The sequence below is a fragment of the Saccoglossus kowalevskii genome, chromosome 8 (assembly GCF_978046115.1).
Source record: "Saccoglossus kowalevskii chromosome 8, keSacKowa6.1, whole genome shotgun sequence".
In the NCBI taxonomy this organism is placed as follows: Eukaryota; Metazoa; Hemichordata; class Enteropneusta; family Harrimaniidae; genus Saccoglossus; species Saccoglossus kowalevskii.
This window is the reverse complement of record NC_140648.1, coordinates 2,247,628-2,264,710: the sequence shown is the minus strand read 5'-3', so window position 1 is coordinate 2,264,710 and position 17,083 is coordinate 2,247,628. Positions and strand designations below refer to the sequence as shown.

General features: G+C 32.6%; 1 long non-coding RNA gene across 1 annotated transcript in view; it reads right to left on the bottom strand.

The window, feature by feature from the left end:
• The window catches only part of LOC146739218 (uncharacterized), a 52,183-nt gene that overhangs the window by 9,081 nt on the left and 26,019 nt on the right, over positions 1 to 17,083 (bottom strand). Inside the window, exon 2 of the long non-coding RNA XR_014930132.1 lies at positions 3,868 to 4,050. This is a non-coding gene — a long non-coding RNA (uncharacterized LOC146739218). The remainder of the gene's footprint in view (positions 1 to 3,867; positions 4,051 to 17,083) is intronic.

Sequence of the window (17,083 nt, the reverse complement as noted above, 5' to 3'; positions counted from 1 at the left end):
GTTGTATTTTTGTGTTTAGTCGTTATTTTGTCAGTATCATAAACCATTTTATCGTCGATTCATATGGCGGAGATACTATGCCATATCTGAAATTGAGGGCTGGTGATGAAAATAAGCTGGAAATAATAATAATAAGTGACTAAAAAAGCAATTTTTTTGTTTTTTATTGTTCTGATAATATCCGTTTTTTTTTCTTAAAGTTTTTTTTTTCTTTTAAACACGCCATTGTAACACCGAGAATAATATTTGATGGCACCATACGATACCAATAGGTCTACCGATTGTTTTGCTTTGTTTAAATAGTTTAATTTCAATGGTTGAATTATAACATTCACCACTTTCAATATAGTCACCGCCTGCTAGAACATTGTTTCACAGTAAAGCTAAAACAGTAGCGTGTACGTACACAGTTGTCACACACACTGTGTGAATGCAGATAGATATAAGATGGAATTGTCTCACGTGACAGTGCATAAATCAATCATGAATAATAGATTTGTTAAAAACGCTAGTGTTATGCAACTGTAATACGCTGTGTAGGGTTTAAAGCGGTTGCGAGGGACACGCGCCACATTAGTGGACCTTTGCATCAACTTAGGATCCTGTAATACGAAGTATATGTTAATGTTTTGTGTACTAATTTTGATGGTTCGAGACTACCTCCATAAATAGTGATATAACATATAAATCTATCAATGTCAATGTCACCATTATCAAAGAGTAATAATCTTTAAAACGTAGTCATAGTCACAAATCATTGATAATGTGTGTTGTTAATGTTAACAACGTCATGTTCTAGCTAATGAATTCAATAATCTCATCCGAATTAGTAGATTTGTCAGATGATACATTGTCAAGTATTTGGTAAAAATAAAATATCGTCACCTGTATGTTGCGTCTTTCTTGATTACAGATAATTGTAAAATATTTTATTTATTGAAGCCGTTGAAGCTGCAATTTTGACTTTACTGAATTTCTTCCTGACCTGACTAGATAAGTAACATTGTTTATAGTAATACTAAGATGTTGTTGTTGTAATACTGTAGTCTTGTTTGAATGGTTCAGTAAGTTTCCTTTCAATGTATCCAACGCTATTGAAAGAGACAGGAACCTCTTCAAGCATTTCATCTCGAATTGCTTGATCATAAGAAGCATTGTACACGTCTGCTGACATAGTGTTATTGGCAATCTAATACTGCTATTGACTGGCCTGATATGGTAAGATTATTTCAAATGCCCTACATGGCACTCTCAGAACAGCAACTCATAGCAAAGTGAGTGTCCAAATTCAGTAGAATTATCTGAGGGCGATAAATATTAGATGTATATACAAATCTCTTTGACAAGTCTTTCTCTCACACCATCGAGCACATAGTTTAGCCTTCAAAAACGCCATCATTGGTCACGTCAACAGTGTTTTTCACAGTCTTCAGCAATGAATCAAGGTCCACTCTGCAGAATAATCACGTATTCAGTTTTTTTTATTTACATAGTAAGACTTTCGCATCCCGCAAATTTTAGTCAGAAATATTGTAATGTTTTCTGGAAATCGTGGATTGAGTAATTTTGACAGGGTATAGCATTTAGTCTGTCATGTGACTACATAGTCAAATGCGTACCTCTGTATACAAGCAGAGAATTCTTTATTCAAAAAATGTCATTATTTTCCCGCATATATTCTGTGTTGTGTAGTGGCTTTTGAGTAATAGTTCGTTATATTGTTGACTCGTATTCCTTCTAAAACATCGTATTCCTTCCTAAACTGCAATTCTCAGAACATCTAATTATTATTATTTATTAGTATTACTGACATATTTCATCTCTCTTTGATTATGACTACATGGTGAATATAGAGCAGTACCCATCCGTAAAATCACTTTATATATACCATATATATTTTTCTTACTGATTTGGCCATGCAGTGTAGTGTATTCATCAGTTGTTTTGTTCTTGTGGTTTTTGATTTGTCGATATGTGTCAATCAGTCACTTGTGTTGTGTCATTGACCTATGAATTTTCCTGATACAGATCTATCATGGGTTATTGTCTCATTGTTATACTTTTGTTAATCTAAACATTCTGCGGGGAGGGGTAAGAAGAAACATACACACACACAAATTCAAATTTCTTAAAACACAATTCCAGTAGACAGTAGACAAACATAATACATGTTCAATTAATGAAGACATAAAAATACATGTATCCTAAGTATATAATCAAATATTTATGTCAATGAACATCCTGCTTAATATGTAACAGTACACCCACTGTATTTAGATATGAGTCACAAGGAAATTAAATTCTACTGTACTGTACACAAATATCATACTTGGTTTTAATAACATTATTAAAAAAACTGAAATCCAAATACTCACTGAATTGCTTAAGGGAATAACAAGAACCTTTTTAGGTCACTTTATTGTGGTTAATTTCAAAACATCGTTTCACAGGGATTGAATCGGAGAGCGCTTTTTGCAAGATTGATCTGCACCAATATTTATTTAATCATTTTTGATATCCACTCAATAAAGTATGTCTGTAATGTAATAATAACCTAATACGAAAGATAGTGTTGTCAAATCAATTCCTATTCGCCGCGTTGTGTATTAAGTATATATTAAGCTATGTATTGACTTCAAACCAAAAAACAACAAAAAAAACAAACAAAAAAACACAAAAACAAACAAAAAGACAGTATAGATAATTTCGAGAAATACAATTTACTAAATAAGTTCAGTTAAATTAGACTGTCTTTATTTAGAAGTCTCGGGCTAATCCAATAAGCGTTTTAATGGTCACATCAACAATGTCACATAATTCATATTTAATGACACATGCGAATAAGTATGAAAGGTGGCTTACCAACTAGAATACAGATGAGAGAAATCTTTTATGAATTATAATACAAACCTTACGTTTCGCCTTTGCGATTGATTAAACACTAACTCACAATAAGTTATGTGTGTGTGCCTGATGTTATAAAAGTGAATTGGTGTAGTTATTTTTAGAATAGAAATATCACCGTTCTCAATTTTATACAATACGGATAGTAATAAAAAATGCATTGAGTCGGTTGCAGAATAGCACAAATTATTAAAATGCAATTTATCCTTTATTTATGGGTAGTGACGTTTGTAGTGCCTATAACAAATATTCCTTACTGAAAAATACAATAAATGACATTGGTTTGATAGCATTCATTACGACACAAGTTCTCATGATTGACAATATTTCGTGTCAAAATCTGTCTACAACTATTCGATTTAGTATTAGTCAACAATACGCGAGCCTTTTTGGTTCACTGTCAATCTCTTTTTTGAGAAAAACAGTACAATATTATGTACAAAACTGTATTTTAGCAGTGATTTCCATAGACTGCAATGAAAACATCGTTAACAATTGTATAGGTACCTTTAGACATCATAAGTTCCTTGTAAGTCTCTCTATATATTTGTTTTTATGTGACCGTCCATAATGTGATATATTCTTACCATAGGAAAGAATGATAAAACAGACAAAACATGCTATTTTCCCACTATTTTATTGATTTTATCGATTTGCTTTGAACTGAGCACGGCAATCAAATATCAAATTTTCTTCATTCTTGTAAAATGAAATATATTAAATATGTAAAAATAAAGAAAATAACAATAGTATTTCTTTTTGTGCAGCATTCTACCTTAACTGTTGGATATGTTCATTGCCAGCCATTTCGGCGTGGTTGGTAGCGCGTCTGGCTGATGTGGTGAGGCGCTTTGAAGTGATCGCAAGTTAGAATCCTGTTTTTCATATATGTGTGTTCGTTTACCTGTAAAGTATTATACTGCATATTAAACATAGCGGCATTCAGGACAAGTATTCACCTACCTCTAGAAGATGTATTAGTACCCTTGTTGCTCACTTTAAAAGCAAATAATGTACTCACAGATGTACATTTACCATAAAATGCTGTTCTGATCTGCTCACGTATTCCCACACTAGCATTTCAATATTAAATTGAATTGCCGAACTCAAATTGTAGTTGTTAATACGCCGCTTCGCAAAATCCACCTATAATAAATGGAGACAGTGTTACGGCGCAGATATATCATGGATAATCCTATACTAGTGATGCAGACACCCTAAGGCAGGGAAGTAAAGAACGTGACCCCCTAAGGCAGAAAGGTAAAGAACGTGACATATGGTTGCCATGTCTATTATTGTATAGACATTAGGACTCCAGTTGGTGCGATAGTTTTTTTTACCGTGACAGCGACTCGTCAGAGTGTGTTTAATTTGATAAGGTTGTACAATGACTTAAATGATGCAACAGTAACAACTTAACTACACAATAATAATGACACGTTCAATATTATCGCATCCTTGTCATCTAGTATCTCATCACCTTGAAGGTCAAATGAGATATCAGTTTGCTTTCTGAGGAAGTAATGGGTCTCTGCCACGAAACGTTTCTCATCAAAGAAGCATTTCATACTTGTAAGCCGCAGATCTATGAATGCTTGAAAGCCAATAAGACATGGGTGGAGAAAGAAATGAATTGTTCGTAGGTTGTTCATCATAAGTAAACATCATTGTTTGTAATATTGTTCTTCTTTTTTCAGTTTAAACACAATATGTTAGTGTTTAATCATGTTTCAGCAATTAACTCACGAATGAATAACTGTTCGGTCTTGTATTAATAAAATGTGTCAGAATTTAAAATTTATTGATTAGATAACTAAAATTTTGTATATTATGATATACCAACTTATACAATTTTAATTGCCAAAGCCCTTTCATAATCAGGTTTAATTGTTCGATTACAGCATGATTGTTACAATGTGAGTAAATGTTGTTTAAATTTGACAATAGCCTGTATGATCTTTTAAAGAAATACTAACATGAAGTAGCACTTCACAGTCTGCCATACGCTACAGTAATATGAAGAGTGACTACATTCAAACAGTTGTATAAGTTGTTCATTGTATTCTATATCAGCAATCATAAAATGTACAAAATAAACATTGCATATTATAATAATTGAGGCAACACATGACGTAGTGCTTTACAAGAGCTAATGCACTGTGTTACACAATACACAACGTCTGAATCGAAACACAGATGAAGAAATGATGGTGATAGTTCAATATTAATATATATGGAATTGGAAATGGCAACATATCACGGTATTATGCAACAGTATCTGTCATAAGATGTCATTGTTCAATATTTACTACTATCAATTTTAATCATCAAAGTACCTCTGGCGTCGATTTTGCAAAGCTAACTATAATTTTAAAATTAATCCATTGTGCGTACAATTGAAAGCAGACGTTGAGTAATTAGAATATGACATTACCAGCATTTGAATTGATATGAGATTATTTCATTAGTCTGCAGCATGTGGCACTGGTTTTAGTGACACGCAATGTGATTTTTCATCGTAATGGAGATGTCAAATAACTAAAAATTGTGGTTTGCCAAATAAACTGCAGTATACTGCAATACGAATTGTATTGTGGTATACGTGTTGGGAATTCAGAATACATATTCCCCATAACGTATGTTAAATAACTTTGCCAGAGTCATGCATTATTGGATTATGGGATCAATATTATTATTCCTAAATTCGACCGTTTATTAAAAAACGTCTTCTGCACATACAAGCAATCAAGATTTCTCGATTAATCACGTTTAACTAATTACCTGTCCAAAGAATAGGTGGTACATCAAATAGTTGATACGTGGTAGGAATTATAAAAGACATTTTAAATTATATTGGTATTATGTGCAAAAACGTATCATAGATCAATCTTGTATAATTACAACCATATATATTAATTTCACATCGCCATTTGTTAAAGTACAGTTTATTCAAGGACACGCACACAAATTTATTTTATTTTCCCCTTGATGAATAACAGCATTTAGTTATTTGACATTCAAGAAAAGGTGCACATTCCACGATTCCACATACCTCATACTTTTATTTGTTATTAATTAATACATTGACACTACATTGAGCAGACAATTATAATCACGTTATTTACCAAACATACGACTGGAATGTGGCATATTGTAATGAGCGACATATCACACATGTAGCAATGTGATGAATGATGTCATTTCCAATTCCAATAAACATAATTTTGTTGTTTGTCATATCTTTGTCGACATAGCTATACAAAACATTATAAAATATGTGCCTTCTCATGGTTGAGTAGAATGTCTTCAAATACTGTGAGCACTTTCTAACATATTTACTACAGATAATTATCAAGAACATGTTTGCTGTTTTAATGCAAACAATCCATACTGTGACTACATTAAATTGAAACGCCAATGTTGAGAACTGTAACATGGTAACCTAATCTGTTCAATGAGATGAAAAATAATTATCTAACCAGAATAGTACAACTGAATTGTTTCCTGCATTCAGCAAATAAACTCTTGTCACGGAATAGCATTCCTTTACCCTTTAAGCTTTTCTTTCATGCACGTATTTTGAAATTTTCCTTGGAAACAAGAACAAGAACATAAGAGTGTATGATATAATTGTGAGTACTGTATACTGCTTAAAGTCACATGATTACTATAATTATTATAATATTGCGTTAGACGCCTTCCAACATTTGATATCTATATATTGTATGTCAGTGATTTTGTATTTGTACTACAGTAATACATTTGCTTTTGTCGATTTTAATGCGTTACTATTTCATGCTACGGTTTTTAACACCTGATTTTGTTTATGTATAAACTATGTGTAGTATTTCACAGGGGGGGGGTATTGAGATAACAAACATTGGAATGTACTTTTATGTGACTTAAAAGGGCAGATGATAATTTAATGTATAATGTACAAGCTATAATTGTATATAACTCCTCCCATTGGTTGTTACTTTGAATGTTAAGGACGTAGCAATAAGGTAATAATTATCACTAGAGTGCCATCAGTATTAATATAAATTGACGTTTACACGAGGACAATCATTTCATAGCAACAAATAACCTACCTACCTACGGCCATATTGCTTAGTTATTGAGCAAAGCATCATTACTCGTAAAACTCTCAAATATTTATGTGTTTTTTGCACGTGCATAGAATACTATATCGGGTAACTGATATAACGAGGATTTGCACACCGAAAAAGAAAACGACAAGATCAATATCACGATGTACGTTCATCAACAATTGTTACATTACGCAAAGAGAAGTATCGATGATACAATAACTGTTACATAGATAGTGATTGTCTCACCTGCGGTGCGCACTGATGTCACTTCACCTCTAAAAGTAACCATCAGCTATATTAACATTTTTCTACGGATTTCCGAAATTTAATTCTAATTCGATACTCATTTCACTTTTCCAAAAAACAAACAAAATCTGATAGTAACATAATAACGTGACTCGCCCTTATTCACCACACACTTGAGCTAACCTAATATGTCTCGATACAAACGACGTTTCAGTGTTCTATTCAGGCAATTGACAGTAAACAGCTATGTATGCCAACCATAAAGTTACTTGCATTTGCTATCATTGATGAAAGGCAACTTATAGTTTACTCAATCTTTCTGTCGATCATTCGATTTGTCTGTTTGTCTGCAATGCTAAGAATATTGCCATGTGTAAATCATACGCAAACTTGTGTAGCTGGTGTGCTGAAAAAAACATACGCAGTAAAGCAGTGGTCAAAGTGGTTTAAATTACTTATCCCCACTTACGCTAATATACATGAATATACTAGTAGTACATATAACATATGTGGAGTAATTTTCATTTGCAATCATCACTATAAAAATATTATATAAGTTTAATAAATTTGATATTATGGGATCACATAGTTGACATTGTGATATTGTTACTTATCAGTGTAATGTTCGAGTGCTGTATAAGAATTCGAATCCGTCTAATTTGCGTCAACTATCGCCGTTCACTGCTTACCGTCATGTTATACGTAATTACTAATTTTTGCATAAATTTAACACATTGCGTTCACACAACCCTTGATAAATATTCATTAGCATTTGGTGTAACCCGTATCGAAATTATCTGAAACTACCAGGGGAATTAAATTAATACCATATCTAACACGCCTTTAAGAGAAAAACACATGTAGATAAATTATTACTCATGATATAAAAAGTTCAATTCGTCGCCTGCATTATTAAATATGGAAATGTTGAAAATGATTACATTGGACTGCTATGACATATAATATAAACATATTTGTTTATTAATGCATTAATATATCACATGATATAATAGGAAGTATACGCTGGGCACACAGACTATTTATCTTGTGATGTTGTTGTCATATTATGGCATTAATTCGACATGCCTCAATACCTAGACATAATGCACTTCTGCGCTGTGCATGTTGTCATGTAAACGTAAAATTGAGTAAACCGTAAACACGCTTGTTCTTATACACCGATTTACGGTCTTGCATCACCAGCTTTTCCCCAAACGATTTGCTGTGCGCCTGGGATTAGTAGTTAGCGGATCAGTGGGGTCTGTTCTATTGGTACAATGTATGTTTACCGTATTGATGAATATTAATTGTCTTCATATAATCGAATTTTAGTAAATCAAAGTGAATTGCAGCTATTTGAAAAATAAGTCAAATTACTAAGTAATTATGTGGTATGTCAATTATAATAAGAATTAACGTGTCAAAAGTACTAGGTTATCCAACCTTTGATCTGAGTCTGGCTGGGTTGTAAAACATTAAACGAGTTGTAAACGCAAAATGTGTTGTCGTCTTGCGTGAGTTTTGCACATACAACATAAATATTGCTTTGGAAGTCTTTATACATAGTCACTCATATTTGGACAATTATTCAAATATATTTATTTGTTCACAATGTATTATTATATAATTCCTCGCAATTATCCAACACCTTTTTTGCAAAAATATAATTATTATTATTTTCATCATTACAAAATAATCCATTTTATTTATACAGTTCAATAGTACCGTTGAAAGGTCACAACAGAATGTGATCATTCTTAAACATTTTGCTGTAATATTTATGTGAGAAGCATCCAACAAACAAAATAAGATTATTGCGGGAACACCGTGCACAATATCACGTGGCAATGTGTGTAATATGTAGAGAATATTAAATGCAGTGAATATTAATGTTAATCCACCCAATATTTAAGAGTGATTGACACATTTACAATTAAGTATTGTAATAATCTATATTGAAGTAGCATATGTCGATTATTAGTTCGACATAGTTTACTGATTCATTTCTCATAGTTTAGCCAATAAAAACACGGGTTTTCAAATTATCGACATCCAGACATAATATCTCATGAAGAATATAATTTAATAAAGCTAAAAATGTATATCGTCAAGATCTCGGTTGAAATTGAAATTATATTTACGAATTATAACGCCGGGTAATATAAAGTAAGCATAGCAAGTTGGTGTTGGTTGTTGTATCTTGGAGTTATCTGACAACATCCAATTAGAAGCAGCCGGAAAGAATTCTAATGTCAGCCAGTTTACAGCTTAGTTGACAGTACCCCTTAGCAAATCATAAAAAATAATTCAACGGTTGCGTACTTGAGTACTTACAAACTTTGTATCTCAACTTACACACTCTATATCTTAGTTTTGGCGTTATTACTACAAACACAATAGTATTGGCAACTTTACCGTCACGCAAAATAATATTTTCGTCATGGAGAAAAGCAAGATACATGCGTGCTTCCAGATCACTGAATGTAGATGTTGGTCTACTAAAATAAAATATGTGAATGCGCCAATACATTACACGTCTAACAGCATTGACTTCTTATGATTGCAGTGTGTTAGGTTCAACGAACCTTCTCCCGTTTAGGCCATTTATTGACAGAGTCTATATTGGTTTAAAAATTACACCACAAATTCATTTCACGAATTGATTGTGGCGAACATGCTATTAGCGTTCAAAGCATAACATGCTGCACAATATTCAGATCACCTGAGAAGACGATCAGTCACAGGGTGTATCACTATGATTATCACAACATTTATAAGTTGTGAAGGCTATTCCATTACCGTATGTATAAAACGGACTAGGAAAAGACTGATTTTAGAAATAAAAAAGGTACAGAGAAGTAAACTTATAAGATGGGTAAAATTGTAAGACTTTTTCTTACGAAATATTAGGGAATTGTGATGAACACTATTTCCATGAATTCCTTTGTAAATAGTTTTTATTTCAATGAGTTGTTGGCTAAAAGTTATGTGAAATTTTGAAGAAAAAAACACAGAAATATAATTATGATAAATGTTCGCCCTATTTATTTAGCCGAATGCCTATGAACGACATCCGGATATTGCTGTTGTTAGTTGCAGTGATACGCAGAATGCAAACAATATATCTACTTCATGTCTAACTCATTTATTAAAAAAATAGCTTTCATGTTTATTCTTGCATAAAGTTATATAATTATTCATTCATTGTTATTCATGTAATGAAGTTGTATTATTTCTTGGATAAAATAATATTGAACTAGTTTCTGTTACATATTGTGTATTGGAACATTTATACCATTTTCTGGGATAAAACATTTAATACAATATCTATCTGTCGAGAACACATGACTGTTTATTTGTCTAAGACAAGTATTGCATTCATGAGACATCCTCATACAATCGGTTAAACGAATATGCCATTCGACAACAATGCTGACATTACGTATCTGTATTTAATGGGGATTCAGAACAGGTTACATTACATTCATTTGTAGTAACTACATTTAGATCTAATTACATATTTATCCTGGATTAAAAGTCAATATTCGACTAGTACATTGGTGATGGTGAGTTTAATTTCCTCATGACGTATTCGTTTTATTCACTATCCCAGGACAAACATGATCTTGTATGTCATTAGAGAAATATTTTCTCTCTGTTATCAACTCAACTATTGTTATATTTATTACCTGTTATATTATTACCCAGCGTTATAATATATTCATTAACTCATTTCCAAAGTCATCATCATAAACATATGAATGAAACCATGTATGAATAAAGGGGCTATTTTACATGGGAAATCCGTCATTTAGCGCCAATTTACTTAAATCATCGCTTCGTTACTCTCTTTCAATCTTTGTGTAAATATATATCAGTGAACAATTAAATTAAAGACGGCTAGGTGATCACAAATATTGGGACGCGGCGTTTGGTTACAGTGGCGAGGTGTAATTCTGTCATGTGCATATGTTATATGTGATTATCACATCTCACTGCTCTTACGCATGCTATGATTGGTTGAGACTCGGTCACATGACATGGAATAAAAATGGATATTACATGGTATATTGCCCGCCAAGTGGATATTACATGGGTATATCACCTGGATGACGTCACTGAAACTACTGCGCAACGATACTGCGCATAACAAATTGTCGTTCGCTGCACTGGTGCTGCTCTGGCCGCTGTTGCTTTCGGGGTTGCTTTCAGGGTTTTGAAGGAACTTTAGCCATCCGAAATAGACAGTAAACGTGCCAAAATGGATATTAAGTAAGATACTCTGTTTTGATGTATAAGGTATTTTTTATATGGAGCGAAACTGTACGGCAAAGCCGCCACTGAAACGTCGCAGCCGGGGTCGCTGCAACGCGTTCCACGCGGATGCTAAGCGAAAACGCTCTAAACAAAGCTGTGTGGCTTGTAGGTGTGGTACGTTCGTGAGAAGGTAATTTCAGTCACTTCCATGGCACTCTGACATTTTTATCTGTATAATGATCAAATAACTTGCGTTTGAGAATTTCTCAATTCATTTCAAAAATGTTATTCTCGATAATTTGGGTGATCCACACTGCTGAAACACGGTTCAAATAAAAAGACTATCCATGGCTGAAAATAACATTTACTGAGTGTATTTCGTTGTTTTTTCAGCAAACAATGTATGTATGTTATTGAGTAATGTGAAACTTGTTATAATAGATAAAATATTGCATACTTCAATATAAGTGTTGTTATTTTGTGGGAAAGCGGGTGTGGGTGATGTATGGCAAATGTGATTGTGCATGATGGATGTCCGTTCGATGTGATAAAATAAATAACACATGGTTATTCGGGCAATATCACGATTTGTTGTCTGCCCTCGGGCTGTTGGTCATGACCATAATCCCTTGGGCAGGCAACAAATCGTGATATTACCCTCACAAGCGTGTGTTGTTATTTAACTGTAATTTGTCGCAGATGATAAGTCGTTCTGACCATGATTATACTAAGATATATGTGCATGTCCATCTAACCATTGTCATTCAAGCTGTTCTTTTGGGACAGTGTGTGAGCATAAAGGGGAGTGAGGATTCTTGAGAGTTCCAACCTCATAATTTATGTTTATATGTTCGTATAAGTGCCTGAAATCCCATCCGGAACATCAACATATAATCCTCCCGTATATGAAACATCAATATATAATCCTCCTGTATATGAAACATCAATATATAATATTCCTGTATATGAAACATCAATATATAATCCTCCTGTATATGAAACACCAATATATAATCCTCCTGTATATAAAACATCAATATATAATCCTCCTGTATATGAAACATCAATATATGATCCTCCTGTATATGAAACATCAATATATAATATTCATGTATATGAAACACCAATATATAATCCTCCCTTATATGAAACATCAATATATTATCCTCTCGTATATGAAACATCAATATATAATCCTCCTGTATATGAAACATCAATATATAATATTCCTGTATATGAAACATCAATATATTATCCTCTCGTATATGAAACATCAATATATAATCCTCCCATATATGAAACATCAATATATAATCCTCCTGTATATGAAACACCAATATATAATCCTCCTGTATATAAAACATCAATATATAATCCTCCCATATATGAAACATCAATATATAATCCTCCTGTATATGAAACATCAATATATAATCCTCCTGTATATAAAACATCAATATATAATCCTCCCATATATGAAACATCAATATATAATCCTCCTGTATATAAAACATCAATATATGATCCTCCTGTATATGAAACATCAATATATAATATTCATGTATATGAAACATCAATATATAATCCTCCTGTATATAAAACATCAATATATGATCCTCCTGTATATGAAACATCAATATATAATATTCATGTATATGAAACATCAATATATAATCCTCCCTTATATGAAACATCAATATATTATCCTCTCGTATATGAAACATCAATATATAATCCTCCTGTATATGAAACATCAATATATAATCCTCCTGTATATGAAACATCAATATTTAATTCCAGTTCAAGATGATATCGTATTATACATAAATGTGAGGTATTAAATATTTATCATAGTCGCAAATACATGTCAAACATGGCAATTTGCATGTACCAGCTCTGCTAGAAATTGTTCGATTGTTGTCGCGATTTCATCAGTTTTCAACCTATGACAGTCAAGTATATTTCAGCATATCAAGTGAACAAAATTATTACCGTTTCCATAGGTCATCAATTGCACATACAAATCACGTGTCTACATTGGCATATGTGCAAACAATTTAAACCACTAATAACTAATGAATTAAATGGACACAATTTCCAATAACGTAACATCATGTAATCCAATTTGACCAGAAGGTTCAATTTGTCATTATTTGAATTTGAAATTTCAGTGAACCGATATCTTAAAATTTCAAGCTTCACGGAAATGCACAAGAAAGTACAATACGAGGGAAGTGTTAAGGATTTTGTAAACATAAATAGGATATAGTCTTCACTCTGCATCGTGTTTATATTTGTCACCCGCAACATATAATACGCGGCAAACAATTATTGTTTGTTTTCTTACATAAAATTCGTCCGTACAAATATCGTGACATTTACTCTGCAATGACGCGATTAACGTCACAGCTGTGTGTGATATGCACCCTGGTCATGCAATAAATATTACTGATGGCAAGTTGTGAGGTTGAATACGAAAATTCCATTAAGAGGATTTGCTGCTTGTGAAATATGATACTAGGAATCACCATATGTATTATTCATACTAGTATTAGGTCTGTTTTCAACCGTATTTTCTTCATAACATATAACGCAATAGTTACTTTCTTGTTTCAGGCTTTATTTTAATGACGTTAGTCATTATCTCTAATCGTTTGATTCTAAATGGTGCTATACACCGCATAAGGGCCCGTTGAGTACAAGTCATTTTCGAATGTTTCTAAATACACAAGACTATGTTATTTTGAGTACTGGTAATTTACATTATTTCACATATACGTATTCAATTACACAATTGATATGAATAATAATTTAATTGCTGTTCTAAAAAATAAAAGTCAAATTGGGATTGGGAATTGCGTTATTAAAAATTAAAAAATAAACGATAATTTATATACTAATCAAGATACGAACACTGAGCAGCATGAACGTATTCCCCTAACTCTTTGAATATATTCAATCTATAGTAATTAAATTGGTGTAATTTTATAACCGAGACCAGTCGTGTCCCTTCAAATGAAGCGTGATACGTTTATTATATGACGGGTATGGTAATTTCTACTAGCAGGAATATAATGTAGTTTTCAAGATTTTAAATGCCTTTTCCTTAGGGCTGTGATAATATTGCACATACTAATATTTCAAGCAAAGCTACTTTAATGATTCATATTTATCAATTTTCACAATCCAACGTCTCATACGATTCGAGGATGTCGTGTACACTTTCTTGCAATTCAATAATCAATATAAAATACAATCAAAAGAAAAATATTCTTGTATTTGAAATCTCGCCGTAGCTGAGCATGCGCATGCGATGAGGCTCACATAACCAAAATTGTTATATAGCGATCATTTTTTCAGAGAGATACTGTAAGCATGATGGGCAGGTAGCTAGTAAAGACAACAAGACACATTGACAAAGCCAATTTATGTGTCGGATTGACGAAGTTGTAGTAGCAACCGGGAGATGTGTTAAGCACAGTGACTTTACAGTCATATTACATTTAAAAGAACTGTGTAGAGCGCATTGCTTGTGATGTGGGCAAATACATATCAGAGAAGACACAGACAAAAGTAATGACACAGTTAAATGTATATGATCTTTAAAAATACATTTACGTGAGAATTTTCTATTCATGATTTGCATACGCTCTTGTGTCGTCATTATATACAGACGCTGTCGTTCATTCAATGCAGTGGACGGAGAAACGGACCAGTAGTTCCTTACAGAAAGTGTGACCCCAACAACTACCATGTAAACTCAGTCATGTGCATAGAACTGTAGGGTTCAGTAATATTAATATCAAATCATATTAATAAAGTTTAGTATAATGGTGTACGTGTGAATGTATATATATTCATCATACAGCAGAATTTGAAAGAACGGCTTCTCATATAAAACACATTGCCAATTGTTTGTAAATGAGCCACGCCAAGCACGATCTCACTTTACCATATATTTAAAATGAAGTATTGTATTTCACACGCACGTTTATTTCCGCCAAACAAGAATTCATACGTAAATAACACTAAGAAAATTACCACTACAATGTTTCATACAGAAATTATTTGAGTGAAAAACACTAGGATTTAACATATTCACGTAAAAGTCATCGACAACTAGCTCATTGATTTTAAAAACAAAAAATTCATCATTTGATTTATGAAATGTTCCAACACATGGAAACATTACAACTACGATTAATATGTTCGATACAGAAATTGTTTGAGTGGAAAACACTAGGATTTAACATATTCACGTAAAAGTCATCGACAACTAGCTCATTGATTTTAAAAACAAAAAATTCATCAATGTGAATGTGAGTTATTTAAATAGACTAATATAATGGTTAGATATAACTAGGTACACTGTGCACGCACGTCACACCATTTGATTACAATTATTTTCAATTATAACTTCGATCATACATTCATCTATTAAATCGCAATGTACTAGTCTAAGACTATTTATTGTTATACAACTGCGAATTACATATTTTCAATTACTCGGACATAGTCAGACGTAGTTATATCCGGAATGACGACGTACCCGGGATGCATATGTTCCCTGTGACGTAATCGGATACTTGTGAACAAGCATATGTCATTTTGTTTTTATAACTACTTAATTATATACGGATGTACTAGGGCAAATATAAACATGACTATATATTTATTTTAGTTACGCACTTAATTATATACTGCATAGTGACTACTTTGTTCTATACGCTTGAGGTTTTGGAACATGATACTGAATTTACTCAATAACTGTACACATACAGTCCAATTACCCTGCCACGAATTCCTTCCATAGACTATGCTTCCAGATTTATTCAATAATTCCGTAAAAATATGGGATACTTCAAATGACATTCACATGATATCATGACCCTGCTACTGTAACATCAACCACGCAATTGACAATGAGGTATATGGGTTATTTATAACTTTGTGCTACAATGATTACACTACATTGTGCAGTCATATCATGATTACAACAATGTGTCATATTTTACATTTGAAGACATAGTACGTATTTCAGTATGTTGTCATGTGAAATGTTTTTTGTCAGTCAAACGAAAATTTAAACAAGTTAACCAAGTCATTATACGTATTGTCTAAGAGGCTACATGTGCATTTACCGTAAGTTTGGGAATGTTTATCCTTGTTCCAATGTTTTCAATCACGTAATAATGAACCCAGACTTCTCCATGATAACAGATTGTACACAATATATGATTTAATTTGTCAGGGAAGCGCTTTATCACATAGAACTGTTCGTACCGTATCAATTGTATGTTCAGATACTTTGGGAATGGAATACTTTCTACAAGAAGATATATGTCACAAATGTCCGGACCGTGACTGTTTTTTTTCATTGATACATCTTGTAAATTTTACAGGACTCCGTTGGAAATTGTTAACGTCGTGCAATGTTACATCTTGGGCAAATTGTCCAATAATTTTTCATTTTGCGTTGGTTTGCTCCTAGGGTAATGCAAAGGTAATATAGCCCAGTAAATGGTGACTAATATACCATACTTGAGACGTTAAATACAATTTGTATGCAATACGATAAGTTTGTG